General features: G+C 38.4%; 1 protein-coding gene across 3 annotated transcripts in view; it reads right to left on the bottom strand.

Moving 5' to 3' along the window:
• Positions 1-14,936, bottom strand: part of ADGRB3 (adhesion G protein-coupled receptor B3) — a 461,064-nt gene that overhangs the window by 106,220 nt on the left and 339,908 nt on the right. The window lies entirely within an intron of this gene.

Raw genomic sequence — 14,936 nt, 5'->3', positions numbered from 1 at the left:
TAACACTATGTCATTATGACTTAAGGCTTTTCTTCCTCTCATTCAATTTAGAAAAAGTATTGCATGAAATCATGGAAATGAAAAGAAAGAGAATGGACAAAAAAAACTGCCGTATGACTACATGTCTGAATTACTGCAAATGTCCCAAGAAGGATGTCTGAATTTGTGTGGTGTCGAAGAAAAAGCTGGGTGATGAATATCTCACAGTTGGATCTCCAGCCAGAATACTATGGGGAGTTCATTTTCCTAAAGAATAAGGCCACTTTTCCAATTCAGGAATTGTTTATTTTTCCTCAATGACATACTTGTGAATTTATTTTTTTGCCAAAGAAAGTAAAAATCCTAGAAAAATTAATTTTCTTGCTGATCTTCATATAAAAAATAAATCCTAGTTGAATATTTTTTTTGTAAAACAAATGTGCAGCTGGGCTGGAAACCAAATTTTATTCCAATGTGATTTAAACCAGATGAGATATTAAACCCTAAAAAGTAGGTTTTATAACTGAGCCATTGTAGTTATAAGCATATGTTTTTATGTTAACTTTCTAATAATGTACAACTCATAGAAAGGTCCAAGGGAAGATAAAAAATTGCCTTGGTTATCAGCTTGTCTACTATATACAAATGATTCACTGAAAGGGGAGCTATGGAAGTGAGTATTAATGCTTGGGGGAATATTTTACTACTCTTTATAACTTTCCTGTCCATACAGTTTAGGGCACGATCTAACATGCAGTGTGCATAAACTGTGCTGTAATAGCTGCCCTGTCATTAGCATACTGCAAGTGTATCAGAGTGGAAAGGGAAAAGAAATTCTAAAGGACTGATAGGACAAAAATGGGATGAGACAAATACTAGGAGTTTCCTGCCTCCTCCTGCATAGTTCTTGATCACTGGTGTTCTGTGCTACTGCTGTAACACAGACTTATCACTATTGGAGCTACAGGATCCATTCCTGTTTTTTAATAACATCAGAAAAACACCAGTCATTCAGCTCTATTTCTTTATTTTAAGGAACCTAACGGATGGACATTTGAGCAAGAACATTCTCCCCATTCTGGGTTGAGAGTTTATGGGTAAGAATCGGGGGGAAGGCCCACAAGACAGATACCATGGTGGGATTCTGTTACAGACCACTCAACCAGGATGAAGAGGCAGATGAAATATTCTACAAGCAGCTGGAGAAGCCTTATGATCGCTAGTCCTTGTCCTCGCGGGGGACTCTAATCTACCAGACACCTGCTGGAAATACAATACAGTGAAGAGGAAACAGTCTAGGAGGTTCATGGAGAGTGTGGAACATAACTTCCTGACACAGCTGGTGAGGAAGCCAACTAGGGAAGGTGCCCCACTGGACCTGCTCTTTATGAACAGAGAAGGGCTCATGGGTGATGTGACAGATGGAGGCTGTCTTGGCATAGTGATCACGAAATGATAGTTTTCGATTCTTGGAGGAGTAAGGAGGGGGGTCAGCAGAACTCCTCCCCTGGACTTTTGGAGGGCACAGTTTGGCTTGTTTAGCAGACTGATTGACAGAGTCCCCTGGGAGGCAGCCCTGAAGGGCAAAGGAGTCCAGGAGGGCTAGACATTCTTCAAGGAAGAAGTCTTAAAGGCACAAGAGCAGGCTGTCTCCATATGCCAAAAGACAAGCCAGTGGCGAAGAAGATGGGCCTGGCTGAACAGAGCACTTTGGCTGGAACTCAGAAAAAAAAAAAGATAGTATATGACCTTTGGAAGAAGGGCCAGGCACCCAGGAGGACTGCAAAAGTGTAGCGAGGTTATGCTGGGAGAAAATAAGAGGGGCCAAAGCTCAATTAGAGCTTAGTCTGGCTACTGCTGTAAAAGACAATAAAAAATACTTCTACAAATACATTAGCAGCAAAAGGATGGCTAAGGGGAATCTCCGCACTTAATTAGATGTGGGAGGAAACATAGCGACAACGGATGAGGAAAAGGCTTAGGTGCTTAATGCCTTCTTGTCTTTAATAGCAAGACCAGTTGTCCTCTTGGTACCCAGCCCCCTGAGCTGGAAAACAGGGACTGGGAGAAGGATGAAGCCCCCTAATCCAAGGGAAAATTATTAGAAACCTGCTACCACTTAGACATACACAAGCCTATGGGGCTGGATGGAATCCACCCAAGAGTACTGAGGGAACTGGCAGAAGTGCTCACCAAGCCACTTTCCATCATTTATCAGCAGTCTCGGCTAACTGGGGAGGTCCCAGTTGACTGGAGATTAGCAAGCATGATGCCCATCTACAAGGATGGCTGGAAGGAGGATCTGGGGAACTACAGGCCTGTCAGCCTGACCTCAGTGCTGGGTAAGGTTACGGAGCTGGACATCCTGAGTGCCATCACATGGCACGTACAGGATAACCAAGTGATCAGACCCAGTCAGCATGGGTTTAGGAAAGGCAGGTCCTGCTGAACTAACCTGATTTCCTTCTATGACAAGGTGACCTGCTTAGCAGATGAGGAAAAAGCTGTGGATGTTGTCTACTGAGACTTTAGTAAAGCCTTTGACATAATTTCTGACATCATTCTCCTGGAAAAACTGGCTGCTCATGGCTTGGACAGGCGTACTCTTCAGTGGGTGAAAAATTGGCTGGATCACTGGGCCTGAAGCATTGTGGTGAATGGAGTTAAATCTAGTTGGCGGCAGGTCACAAGTGCTGTTCCCCAGGGCTCAATGTTGGGGCTGGTTCTGTTTAATATCTTTATCAATGATCTGGACAAGAAGATCAATGTACCCTTAGTAAGTTCACAGATGACACCAAGTTGTGCAGGAGTGTTGATCTGCTTGAGGGTAGGAAGGCTCTATAGGAGGATTTGGACAGGCTGGATTGATGGGCTGAGGGCAGTTGTATGAGGTTGAACAAGGCCAAGTGCCAGGTCCTGCACTTGGGTCACAACAAACCCATGCAACGCTACAGGCTTGGGGACGAGTGGCTGGAGAGCTGCCTGGAGGAAAAGGACCTGGGGATATTGGTCGACAGCCAGCTGAATCTTACCCAGCAGTGTGCCCGGGTGGCCAAGAAGGCCAACAGCATCCTCCTGTCTTGTATCAGGAATAGTGTGGCCAGCAGGAGTAGGGAAGTGACCATTCCCCTGTACTTGGCACTGGTGAGGCCGCACTTTGGATACTGTGTTCAGTTTTGAGCCCCTCACTACAAGAAAGACATTGAGTTGTTGGAGCGTGTGCAAAGAAGGACAACGAAGCTGGTGAAGGGTCTAGAGCACAAGTCTTAGGAGAAGCAGCTGAGGGAACTGGGGGTGTTTAGTCTGGAGAAGGCTGAGGGGAGATCTTATTGCTCTCTACAACTACCTGAAAGGAGGTTGTAGCAGGTTGGGGGCTGTTCTCTTCTCCCAGATAACGAGTGATAGCATGAGGGGAAATGGCCTCAAGCTGCACCGGGGGGGTTTAGATTGGATATTAAGAACTACTACTTTACTGAAAGGGTTGTCAAGCATTGGAACATGCTGCCCAGGGAAGTGGTTGAGTCACCATCCCTGGAGGTATTTAAAAGACATTTGGATGTGGTGCTTAGGGTCATGGTTTAGTGGTGAACTGGCAGTGTTAGGTTTATGGTTCATCCTGATAACCTTAAAGGTGTCTTCCAACCTATACGGTCGTGTGTTTTGGATTGTCTAGTCAGTTCAGTAGCTTTTTGGATATGTATAAAGTTGCTCAGTTTCAAATAGGTTAATTTTATAGGATAACATTATTAAATATTTAGTAGAAAAGAAAAATATATACTTCCACAAATATTTTATTAGCTTTCACTCCTCATGAAATCAGTAAAATCTTTCATATTCGTTTGTTCAGACTGTATAAATATTTGTGAAGGTTTATGGTGATCTGAGGAAACATTGCATATAGTGTTTTCCCAGTGATCAACTTGTGTAATCCTTCAAACGGTACTATTATTCTCAGGGACTCTTAGCAAAAGGATCCTTGTAAATTGTATATTGCTAGGGGCTTGAAAACATTAGGGGCTCAGAAGTGTATCCTGGAAATTAACAGGGCTATATAGTCAGTATGGTATACTGTAGAGTATAGTCCAGCACAGTCAGAATAACAAGACTGTCAAAGTTTGCATCAGGGTTATAGCTGTGCTTAATGTTTCTTCCAAGCGACAAGATTAGCAATAAAGCATAGTATCATTAGATCAAGTTTCAAGGCCAACTATGACCAGCAGGGAAAGGAACAAGTGTGAAAGGGATTGATGAGGGGAAGAACAGAGCCTGGGCTTCCATCACAGTTACTGTTATAACATGCAATTCTAGATTGAATGGCCAGATAAAAGTAAAAATAGTACATGCCCAGCCTCCTCAGAGAGTGCTTTGAATTAGGCTCCAGGGATGCCAACCATGAGGTAGGAAGAAAGTTAAGCCACAGAATGAGAATGGCAGATGCCAACATGTTAAGTGGTCAGGCGCTGAAATGTTGCTCCTGGCTATGGTAATGCAAAAAGAGAGGTGAGCTCTCTTTTCTAGCTAGATATGTACATGCTACCTTTGAAAATCTGGCTTTAGGTTTCCCATCAAAGATGTCCAGTGGAGAGCCCCCATTTTATCTAACAATTCAGTGGCTGTGAGATAGAAGAGGTAAGTTCAATTTTCCTCTCTGCATGAGGGATGTTGAATAGATACTTTGCAGCAGATGACCTAACCCCAGACTACAGTATATTCTGGTATGACAGTACCTTCACTCCTTCTTGCTGAAGCAGGTGCTCAGTGAACAGAACTATGCATTGGGCCAGAAGGTGAAGCAAAGCATGGACTTTGTAGGCTTACTGCAGGAGGATGGGGGTTGACACCTGCATTCCAGTTCCTGCACTTATTCAGCAGACAGAGCAGTCAAATATCAGTGTTACATGTTCTCTGAAGATCCTCAGGTTTCATACATGCTCCTTCACATTTTAGCTGCATGACTAAGAAATGCCCTGGTTATCAGCTTCTCCCCTGAATCTTGTGATAGCACCTGCTTCTCCTACACAACCCTACTGTGTATCCTCCAACTCTGTTACCTGTTGGGTTCTCTGAAGAGAATGCTGTGCAGCAAGTGGAGCTAAGTTGTCTCAGTGTCCAATTTTAACAGAAAAAAATAAAGACTTTTTCTGTCCACTACACTTTAAAAATAAACTTAACTCAGACCAGGCTGAGATAAAACAAACAAACAGTAGGACATGGTTACAAACTCTTATAAAAGACACACACAAAAAACCCAAACCCTGACATTTGCTCTACTGACACTAGGATTATGTCAAGCAGTATGTCTCCCCTTTTATCCAGATGTTATTCTTTAAGATTTCCTAAACATTCAGTTTATAAAGAGTTCTATTTTCTGTATATGTTAAGCCTCAGGTTATGTCCTTTTCCTTGTGTAAGACACTTGCTTTTAATAATCAATCCTCTTTTGTAAGTCCTCCCCAGGAGTCTAAACAGATTTAATCTGTTTTTCCTCAAATGGATTGATTTCTTTCTTATTTGGGTGATAATCTGGCAATGTCTCTTAATTAAAGTAAGTATCTTTTTTTTCTCCCTTAGAAATGTCTCTTTGCTAGATCAGATATTATCTTGTGTACCTGACTGGCCAATTAACAACTGCTTCAGTGAGAGTAATGCTTATCTCCCTATTATCTCTTTGGTGAGTCAGAGTGCACCCTGACTGAACCTGCACCAAATCTTTTATTGTTTTCAGTCTGCACATTAAAAACACAATTGATACAAATACCTCAATAGGAAAAAGGTATATACCTTGCTATTGGTCTTGACTGAGATCAGACACATAGTAATTAGCCAGTTTGAGGTGACAAGGGGTTTGTAGTGATGATGCTTAACATCTTCAGCTGGATATCTTTTCTTCAGTGAAAACCTTAACTACAGATTGTAAAAGTGAGTAATCTTTCCCTTTCAGACAATCAATATTTAGTTTTAATATGAAGCAATAAGACTAATGGTGAACAGAGGGAATTAGAGAAGCTTCCTTGTCCAAACTGCCCTACGGCCTGGAGATGAGGTCATTCCTCCTGAAAAGGTTCTGAATTTTGCAAGCACAGATGAGGCCTCACTTTGGGTAAGTCTCTTCTGTCCAGGGTGAATTTTCTAACCATTGAACTATTGGACAAAAGAACTATAGTATAGATCTTCATATATGTGTTGTCCATGTTTTATGTAGCAGCCAAATCACCTCTAAGTCAAGGCCATAGTCAAGAATGACAGACAGATGACCTGTTTACATATCTTGATGAGGGTTAATGCTGAGGTTCTTCTGAGCATATTAGAATGAAGCCTTGGTGGCCAAGCAGCTTAACATAAAACTCATAAGAACCTCTGGATTTAGGATTCTCCAGAGTTGTACAGTGACTGGAAAGGAGGTCTGACAAAGTCCGTTAAGGATTGAGGCACCTATAGTGGCACGTATCTGCCTATCTCATATAATGACTGAGACTTCATTAAAATGGGCCAATGCAGCAAATCTGTGCAAGCAGTTGAGATGCAGTGACTTTGTATATGCCTAGCTGATAAGTAATGTAATGCAATATAGCTAAACACAAAGCTTTCTTACAGTGTTGTTTATGATCTGATTAAGAAACAAGACTAAACAACCCAGATGTTGCTAAAGCTGGTAGATGTAAGCTGTTCTTTGAAAACTCTATAACTCACGGAGCTAACTTCTATGACATTATAAAGTAATGCATCTTTTTGTCTTAATGATTTTCACTTTTTTTTTTTCCTTTTAAGATGTGGGGAAATCATTGTGATTAGAGTCAAATAAATTCAAGTACAGATTTAGGAAATGGAGGTTCTTTTGTTATAAAGAAGATATAAGAAGCACCTCCTTAATGCATACTGTAGGCTCTTCTGAGCTGGTCTTAGCCCTGATATTCTTGCTTTTCAGTAAGGCTTATTACCTTAGGACTCATTAACGTGGCTTCTCAACGTCCATATTCAAAAGTGCTTGAATGTAGCCACTTTGGAGTGCAGTTATGTGAGTTACTGCTCATCAGAAACTTCCTAAGTGGATGTATTTACTGACCAACTGCCCACTATTGACACACGTTTTAATACCACTTTGCACCTACATAACAGTAGTGTTGCCTAAAACAAAGTCAGATGAAAATGATAATTTCTGGAGATAACATCTAAAAAGTTACACTGTGTTTTTTGCTAGGAGTGACTAGTATAGGGGCTAGAAGAGGGAGGTGTGCATCACACTGCACAACAGATTAAAAACAGATTCTTCCATATTTCATTTGGAAAACGCTGGGAAAATGAATGAGGGTCTTCACTGTGCCACATCTGGAGAGATATCTTTATGTACCAAGGACTGTCCTGACTCAAGAGTATGAAGGCAGGTGTTGCAAAGGAGGCCACTGTGATGCACAAAGTCCAGTGTTTTCTGTGGACATGCTCTGAATTTGATCTGCGTATGTGCAATGTCTGATGCATCCACATTGCAACAGACAATTTGCATTAGTAACAACAGTGTATATGGAAGTCCCAGAAAAATTTACTGCACTGAACAGAGGCAACACAGGATTTAAGTCCTCTTACTCCTCTGGTAAATCTATTTCAGCTAGTCACGTGTCAGCTAGATGGTGTGTTTAGACAAATGTGATTGGTGGCATCAAAATCTATACCAATTGGTTACGAGGTTGGATAAGTGCCTTTATTTCACAGTCTTAAAAAAAAACAAACCAGATAGAGGAGGTGTTGGGGAGTATGTGCCTTAACTAGATGCCAAAAAAAGCCTCTCTGAGAAAAGCTAGTAGCCTATCTACTTTCCTCCATCTCCTGGTAATATTTTTCGTTTGTGTGTGGCTTCCTTGTGGGAAACAGCACAACAAGAATTCCTGATGCTCTTCAGGTGCAAGACTTGTAATAATGGACTTGTCTTCTGTCAACTGACAAAGCTGGTCTACTCTCTAGCCTTCATGTATGGTAGAAATGGACTGAAAAAAGTGTCCCAAAATCAATGTTAATACACTAACGGTCTACCCACATTACATAGCATCTTTCAGCTGAAAGCCTTAAAACACAGAGATGGACAGTGTCAACCTGAATCTCAACACTGGGTACAGGAAAGTTAAGAGACATCCCTAGGACTCAAGGCCAGAATAAAAATGTGTAGGTAAATTACTTCAAGGCTGAAAAGAAAATGCAACCAAATACAGTGGTATATTTGTTTCCTTCTACCTCTGTATGGAGGTCCCCTACACTACTTTTGATGTTTACAACATTAGATCATATAGAAAATTGAAATTATACACATCTAAAACTATATACAGTAACATTTTTCAGTTAATGTTGCAGTTTTTCAGCATGGAATCAACTCCCATTCGCATGAAAGGCATATCAAAAGCTGTCTGTCTGTCTGTGATGTGTCACATAGATGTGGCATGCTTTAGTTGAAAAATCCAAATCTGAAATGCCTTTCCCTACAGTCAGAAATAGTGTTGCAAGTAGAAATTGCTACAGTGCCTTCTTACATTTTGAGGTAATTTGCATTCTGTTATGTTCTCATGCTACTTGATGTTTTAAAAGTGCAATAAATAAAGAATACAATTAATTTAGATTACACTACTCGATCTGAATTATATGCAGAATATTTACTACATGAAACTTATTAGCTAGAATATATGTCCTAGAAATTACATAATGATGAGTGCAATTGCAATCATTGTCTGTGCATATACAGTATTCAGAGAATGTCATGAATCCACTTCATGTCAGCGCATGCTGTATATTGATTGGACCTGTCAAATTTAATGGAGTATCCTCAGTATAACTCACATCAGAGCTTGGCGCTATATTTTGATCTTTCAGACAGCTAAATGATATCTGAAATTACATATAAGCAAACATCTTTCTATTGACTATGCATTGGAGAAAACTTATGTGATTATTTTAATTCAAAGATGCTAGAGCATGTCAAGCACATGATGTGTTCTTCAGTTATATTAGTTTTCAGCAGGGGTTTGGAAATAGCAAAACAGAAAATATGACTATGCCACTCTAAAAAAGTCTACACTATGCCCACATTTTGAATGCAGTATGCAGTTCTGATCTCTTCTTAACTCAAACAGATCTAGTGGAACTAGAAAAGCTATAGGGAAAGGGCATGAGGCAACAGAAGATATAGAACAGCTTCTGTAAGGTAAGTCCCTCCAGTCTGGGTAAGAGGTGGTGAAGGGAGGTCTGATAAAGGTCTGTAAGAGTGCCATGGTGAAAATGAACCAGAAATGATTGATTGTTATTCCTTGTAATATAAGGGTTAAGGGCATTTAATGAAATTATTAGGCTGTATATTCAAAACAAACAATAGGAGGCATTTTTTCTCATGGGGCGTAGTTAAACTGTGGAAATCATTGCCACAGGAGGTTATAAATGACAGAAGATTATGTGAACTGAAAGAGTGATTAGATAAATTCACAGACAAAAAGATCTTTTAAGTCAGCAGCACACAAAGATAAAAAATCTGACTGTATGTTACAAACCTGTTCAAATTTGGAAGGCATACCAGGGGAATTTCTACTAATAAGTACCTTGTTCTTAAGCACTCTTCTACGCATCTATTAACAGCCACTGTGGCAGGCAGGATGCTGGGGATAGACTAAATTTTGCCTGTTCAACCCACCTTATACTTCAACTATTGTTCCTGGTTTAAAGGTTTTGCTTTCAAAGTAAACACATTTCAGTTTGTTGGTTGTTCCACATTGCATATGCATATTAAACCCAAAACATAGTGCCAAGACAGAAGTATCTTAGCTAAGTCTCAATATAATGTTGAGGTACTATGACATCCTAAATTTACAAATTTAATTTCTTGGCATCATATAAATGGACATTGAACAGAATTAAATCTTTATTGCTTTGTACTAATGTTTTATTTCATATAATTTCTTATTTCCTTAATTTTATAGTGTAGAATTGTGATTTTAAAAGTGCACTCACATCCTGAAATATTTCATAGTATTCTATCAAGATAGAATATGTTTGTGTGTATATGTATATAGTAGACATAGATAATAGGTGTTGCAATGGTCATACTCATTATTGTATCTCATCTGATATTGATACACTTCATAATGTCTACTTTTAGATTTACCTTAACAATGGCTTCACACCATTTATTCTGTGAATGATCTTAACTGTTAAGAACTTACAAAAATATTTGTTTCTTTTCTTCACAATGTTGCCTTTCTCTATATAAATTTATACCTCCTGACCCTTAGAATGATCAAGTTTTAATCCCAAGCCAGTAACATCTATTCTGTATTTAAAAATGTCACTGCTTTTAAGTCCAATACCTAGTAGTCCTGCAGGGCTAGAGGCAATAACTTGTAAAGGGAAAAATTCTCAACTTTCCAATTGGACACACAGACCTTGCTTCTGACCCTGCAGGGCTGTCAGCTATCAAACTTTGAAGTCATGACATTTTAAAGAAAATGTACGAGGGGTTATTTCATAGGAACAGAAAACCATTTTTAGCTTTACAAAGTTTTTATTGCTCTTTTTTGCTCTATGCTTTCAGTGTGTAAGACATCTAGTTTTACAGATGAATGTGTATGAAAATAGTACTAGTAAATACTTTAAAGAGCCTAACTTATTCTAAAGGCTATACGATATAAATTCATGCAAAGATGTGAGCACTTGTGGAAAAATGGAGGAATTAAACACTCAAGGTCAGGAATACAGAAACAATGCCTTAGCTGCAGCTTCTCTTATGTTTGTGTTTTAATGCCTAGTGTCTTTTTATCTTTCTCGCCATCTCACATTAAAAATTATTGATTGCAGCATTAGTTGAATTAACCCATCCTTCATTTTCAATTATGTGTTAATTGGAATTGCAAATTGGAATTTCTTACAGATGCCTATGAAAGAGTTATAACAATATTAGTACTAGTACTTTAATTCTTGCTGAGATGTTAAAAAAAAGTCTTCTTTGGAAAAATATTAGTTCACTTGCTTCAAAACGGCAAATATTTTACTGTTCCATAGTTCTAAGTTTCATAAATTTCCAATTTTGAACTCACTTAAATATATATTAAAAAATAAAAATTAATAGATTTAATACAGAATTAATTCCAATTCTACTGAACTATTTTCCCTCAATGTTTGGTTTGTTTTTAACTTTGGCAATTTTAACTCCAGAATAATTTTCTCTCTGTGACAAAATTCAGATTTTTAGTGTAAGAAATGGAATTCAGAAATTCCATAGTCCATTGTTTCCCTAAAACCATCGTTCAGCATAATATTTAAATATGTCTGTAACTTCTTATGTCAGTGATTTCAGTAGATTTACTCATATACTCAAAGGCAGCCACATGCTCAACTTTCTTGTGAAATAACAGCCATTTCCTTCTCAGTATCACAAAATATCAATGAATTAAGACTCAAAATAGGCCTTTAAAGGACTTTAAAGTAAGTAAGGAGCACTGGTCATACATTCCAGAAAGCAAAATTCTGTGCTGCTGTACTAGGTAATCAGAGCAGATCCTTAAATCATAACAATCTTTAAAAAATGCAAAGACTATGCATATTACATTGCATGCTTGGGCTTGGGAAGATCTTTCTTCTTGAATTAATTACTCATTCAAATAATTGATTATTGTAGTATTCGTATAATTTGTATTAATAATATAAATTATTATTCATGAATAAACTCATACTACATGAAATAAAAAACTGTAAACAGATTTATGTTAATTGAATCTTTTTGCAACACTTAGCAGAATTAGGAATCCATTCCAACTCAAATGCAAATAACAATCATAATCACAGAACCATACTTCTCTATCAAAACATGTTTTAAAGGTCCCTCTCTGCATGTAATGTAATTCCTTTCTCTTATCAACCCCTTCCCTCCAATTTCTAAAAGAAAAAAGACTGATAATACATTTTGTGATTTCCATGATCTAGCACCATTTGGCTTGATGCTTCTCAAATACTACAGTTCCTAAGAGAAGTTGCTTGAAGTGCAGAGTACCTGTACAAGGTCATGAGTATGACTTGTGCTGAATATCCAGGAGAAGATTCCCCATTATTTACTTATTGACAACATCAAAAGGCAACTAAATATTTGCTAGTAGTTGCAAAACCCATTTGTCTTTAAGCAAAGTTCATGCTAACATTGTCCCACTTAATTGTCAGTCATTACTGTTCAATCTTGTTGGGAAAGGTACATTTATTGGGAGAAATCCCAGTACAAGCCCTGGCAGAAGTCAGCAGATTGCAAGAGGGAGCATCCTGCAGTAATTTCTATCTGGATACCGTAGTTCTTCTATGAGTGAAACCATGTGAAACTCATAAAATATTTCACTGCTCGTGTGAAACCGTTCAACTGGAGAGAGTTTCACGGAAGTAGCTACTAGAAAAATGGACACTTACATTTGGGACAAAATATTATTAATGCTGTCCTTGTGCTACCTATGGTGTAAAAGTGAGAAGTGTGGCATGAAAAGGAAGACTTATTGACAGGGCATTGCTGGGGATACAAAGATGGCGATGCAGCTCAAGAAGGACCATGGCCTGGATACTGGAGTAGCCAGGATGAAAAGAAACACTGCAGTACTTGAGCTGGGAGTCAGGAAAAAGGGAAGCTTATTGCATAATGCTTCTGTGTGTATTCTGTCCAACAAAATCTTATATGTCTGTACATGGCAGATGGTACTTTAATTAAAGGTTCTGTAAACTTTTCCAAAACATCTTTGTGATTTCTGTATTCAGCATGTTTACGTACCTCCCCCTGCGAATTAGCAGGTTTTCAAATATTTTACCCTTATTTAACAATGATGCATGGGAGCTTCTGCTCCATGACTGAAAGGTGAATCCAGCACCACCTGCATGATGCTAATACATGCTTTGATCTAGCCTATAGTGACTGTCTTATATCCAAAGTGTGATAGCAAAACTGAGGAATAGGATAAGAACATGAGGGAAAATTGTCTTGGACATGAAAAATAAATATTTAGGTTTTTATGATAAATAGGATTAATACCAATTTTCCCTTGTAATTGCATTACAAGCTTATGTTGCAGAAAGACATGTTGATTCAACTACTACATTAGGAAATATTTTTGAAAGAGATATGCATGCCCTGATTTTAATATTTTCAGTAGAAAATGAACTTCTTAGCATATTTGATTATTTTCCCCATAAAACAATTTTGAAAAGCATCGGGTCTACTGAACAAAAAAAAAAATTAAATGTGTTCACATAAAGAGAAAACATGAAGCAAACTGTTCCTTCTCCATAATGTAAAATAATTTCTAGAATATGTTACAGAGATATATGCCTTTTTTGTCTGGAGCCAATATATTGTGTGCAGTTTTGGGCCCCTCACTACAAGAAGGACATCAAGTTGCTGGAGCGTGTGTAAAGAAGGGCAACAAAGCTGGTGAAGAGTCTAGAGAGCAAGTCTTATGAGGAGTGGCTGGGGGAACTGGGGGTGTTTAGTCTGGAGAAGAGGAGGCTGAGGGGAGATCTTATCGCTCTCTACAACTACCTGGAAGGAGGTTGTAGTGAGGTGGGTGTTGGTCCCTTCTCCCAGGTTACTAGGAATAGAATGAGAGGAAATAGCCCCAAGTTGTGTCAGGGGAGATTTAGATTGTATAGTAGGAAAAATGTCTTTATTGAAGGAGTGGTCAGGCATTGGAACAGGCTGCCCAGGGAGGTGGTTGAGTCGCCATCCCTGGAGGTATTTAAAAGACGTTTGGATGTGCCACTTCAGGACATGGTATAGGAGGCATAGGTTGGGTTGACGGTTGGACTTGATGATCCTAGAGGTCTCTTTCAACCTTAATGATTCTATGATTCTATATATTTTGGTAGATTTCCTCCAACAGTAAAACAAATATTAAAGAGGATTTTTTAAAGTTAGAAAAAATAGCATAACTATGTGAATATGAATTTATCTGAAATTATGGAAAACAGGTGTGTTTGTAAGCACATTTTCTCGAAGCACTTAATTTCTAATTTAAACATAAATTGATGTAAACTTTTAATCAACTTTGTAAAAATTACCTTAGAGAGAAATATACTTTGAAGTTAAATCGTTTACACAGTGTTTTTCTTCCTTAAATGACAAAGGAATCCTTGACATACAAGACACTTCACTCTTCATACAACTGAGATTCTGAGCACACTCACAGTTGTGTATGCAATATTAAACATGTACATAGTACCATCTTTACATATGTAAGTTGTTAAAGGATCTGGTTCTAATGCTACCATATATATAAAACTGTGATTTTGCCAGCAGAAATGCAATTGACAATAGCAACCTGGTTGTAGGTTGCTGCTACTGTGGATAATGCAATAGAATTTATATAAAAACTCATCTGAATGTTTGCTAATGTAGACAGCACATGAGTCTGCTGCTTTATCTGTACTCATGTTTACAGGTTTCTTGTGAAAGTGCTGCCAGAAACTACAAAGGTCACATTACATTTGTGAAGGCGTTTCTAGATATGTTGCGTCTGTGTCCATGAGGCAACATATCAAACACTGCCGTAAATGCATGTACTGCAAGCACTGCTTTCGATGACAAGTAAGTCATCATATTAATAAAGGGAAAAGGCCTCCAGCTGTCTTGTGACTCCTACATTTTTTCTTTTACCAGTTTTGGGTGCTTTCATGAATGTGCAGCATGTTTTATATGCTGGAGGACTAGAATAATTGTTTTAACTCTTCCTTTTTTCTTTCGGGTAAATGAACGGAGGTTGTTGCATAAAAGAGACAGTATATAAAATTACCAAAGCTTTCTTTTGGAAAAGCCAATTCTTCACTACCTCCCAAAGAAATTGTATGAAAAGCTCATGCAAACAGAATGTGTATATTTTTATGACCCAAGCTATGAAGTTACAGCCACATACGGTATTTCATTTTGTATTCACTATCAACCACAATTACTCCTCTTTCCAGCTAAT

The sequence above is a fragment of the Phalacrocorax aristotelis genome, chromosome 3 (genome assembly GCF_949628215.1).
Source record: "Phalacrocorax aristotelis chromosome 3, bGulAri2.1, whole genome shotgun sequence".
Taxonomy (NCBI): domain Eukaryota; kingdom Metazoa; phylum Chordata; class Aves; order Suliformes; family Phalacrocoracidae; genus Phalacrocorax; species Phalacrocorax aristotelis.
Note: the sequence above shows the minus strand (reverse complement) of the source record. Positions and strands in the feature narration are given on the sequence as shown.